This window comes from Anopheles funestus (assembly GCF_943734845.2).
Source record: "Anopheles funestus chromosome X unlocalized genomic scaffold, idAnoFuneDA-416_04 X_unloc_33, whole genome shotgun sequence".
NCBI classification, from domain to species: Eukaryota; Metazoa; Arthropoda; class Insecta; order Diptera; family Culicidae; genus Anopheles; species Anopheles funestus.
The window spans coordinates 310,161-312,500 of NW_026045158.1; the positions used below are offsets into that span (position 1 = coordinate 310,161).

General features: G+C 49.0%; 1 non-coding gene across 1 annotated transcript; it reads left to right on the forward strand.

Annotated features, from left to right (window-relative positions):
* Positions 1-2,067: 2,067 nt before the first annotated feature.
* Positions 2,068-2,225, forward strand: LOC125773419 (5.8S ribosomal RNA). Its single transcript, XR_007420090.1, has one exon. It is a non-coding gene; the product is annotated as a 5.8S ribosomal RNA (ribosomal RNA).
* Positions 2,226-2,340: the final 115 nt, after the last annotated feature.

The window sequence follows — 2,340 nt, forward strand, 5'->3', positions numbered from 1 at the left end:
GACCATCACTGTGTCTCCGTGCCGAGCTAGATCTCCCCTAGCCGTAAGGCACTTGAACGCCCCTTCGACGACGAGTTGCATGTGTGTGGTATGTGTCAGAATCTGGTGAAGCTTTCTGCATGTGATGTGCCTTGTGTGGATCCGTGGCCATTGCATTGTGTCTGGTGCTTAGATACCCAGACACTTAGAACGCTTGCGCGGAAAGCAAACTCGATCGTTGTACACTTTGATGGGTGACCATCACTGTGTCTCCGTGCCGTGCTAGATCCCCCCTAGCCGTAAGGCACTTTGAACGCCCCTTCGACGACGAGTTACAAGAGTGTGGTATGTGTCAGAATCTGGTGAAGCTTTCTGCATGTGATGTGCCTTGTGTGGATCCGTGGCCATTGCATTGTGTCTGGTGTGTAGGTACCCAGACACTTAGAACGCTTGCGCGGAAAGCAAACTCGATCGTTGTACACTTTGATGGGCAACCATCACTGTGTCTCCGTGCCGTGCTAGATCTCCCCTAGCCGTAAGGCACTTTGAACGCCCCTTCGACGACGAGTTACAAGAGTGTGGTATGTGTCATAATCTGGTGAAGCTTTCTGCATGTGATGTGCCTTGTGTGGATCCATGGCCATTGCATTGTGTCTGGTGTGTAGGTACCCAGACACTTAAGCAAACTCGATCGTTGTACACTTTGATGGGCGAGCATCACTGTGTCTCCGTGCCGTGTAAGAGCTCTCCTGGCCATCAGGCACTTGAAAGGTCCTTGGACGACGAGTTACAATAGTGGTGTGTTAGATACGTCAGATTACGGTGTCTACTACTGTGCAATACGTATCCGGCTACGGCACGGAACGAACGGGAACTGTGGTGCAGACAAACAAGAGTTAAGCCTATTAGTCATTAACTCTAAGGACGGGGCCATGGGGCGGTACGCAAAGGATACGGATGAGCGAGTATGCAGGCCCAATACTCAATAGCTCGATCCGATCCAAGCACATGAGTTGACTGCGGCGCCAGGTTAACCAATGTGCTAGATTCTATTTGGCCAGTAGAATCTTGTGTCTTATGCGATTTGATACCAAGACACCAGAACGAAAGTTAGTTGAAGAGTTATTAAACTCTTATGAAGTATGGTTGTGCAATCACAACTTATGACTTTAACCTATAAAGTGGATATGGACTTGCAATTATAACATGGAATCTCTACACACCCCATGAGCTCGATCCAATCCACGCACACGAGTTGCCTGAGTAGCGACAGGTATACCGATGTGCAATACGTATCCGGCCACGGCACGGAACGAACGGGAACTGTGGTGCAGACATACAAAGAGTTAAGCCTACTAGTCATTAACTCTAAGGACGGGGCCATGGGGCGGTACGCAAAGGATACGGATGAGCGAGTATGCAGGCCCAATACTCAATAGCTCGATCCGATCCAAGCACATGAGTTGACTGCGGCGCCAGGTTAACCAATGTGCTAGATTCTATTTGGCCAGTAGAATCTTGTGTCTTACGCGATTTGATACCAAGACACCAGAACGAAAGTTAGTTGAAGAGTGATTAAACTCTTATGAAGAATGGTTGTGCAATCACAACTTATGACTTTAACCTATAAAGTGGATATGGACTATCAATTATAACATGGGGCACACACCATGTTCTCGATCCAATCCACGCACACGAGTTGCCTGAGTAGCGACAGGTATACCGATGTGCAATACGTATCCGGCCATAGGCACGGAACGAACAGGAACTGTGGTGCAGACATACAAGGGCCATGGGGCGGTACGCAAAGGATACGGATGAGCGAGTATGCAGGCCCAATACTCAATAGCTCGATCCGATCCAAGCACATGAGTTGACTGCGGCGCCAGGTTAACCGATGTGCTAAGAGAGTTGTTCCTGGGCCTTCAAAGTGACTTCAAAACTATCTTAGCGAATGGTGGCCATGGGCGTAGACATGAGCCACAAGTCACAAGGCCTGGGACTATTGGGTAATAAAGACAACTTAGTCAGAAAGTTAGTCTTTGGACGTACCACCGGGATTGTGTTACATTGGGAACCTTACTATAAAACCCTAGGCAGGGGATCACTCGGCTCATGGATCGATGAAGACCGCAGCTAAATGCGCGTCACAATGTGAACTGCAGGACACATGAACACCGATAAGTTGAACGCATATTGCGCGTCGGACGATTAAACCCGGCCGATGCACACATTCTTGAGTGCCTATCAATTCCTTGATATACAACAAACCAAACTTCAGGGTGGAGCGTGCCACAATAGAACACTATGGCGAGCAGCCCGTCTAGTGTCGTGGGGGAAACACGCTTCCACACTGTGCAT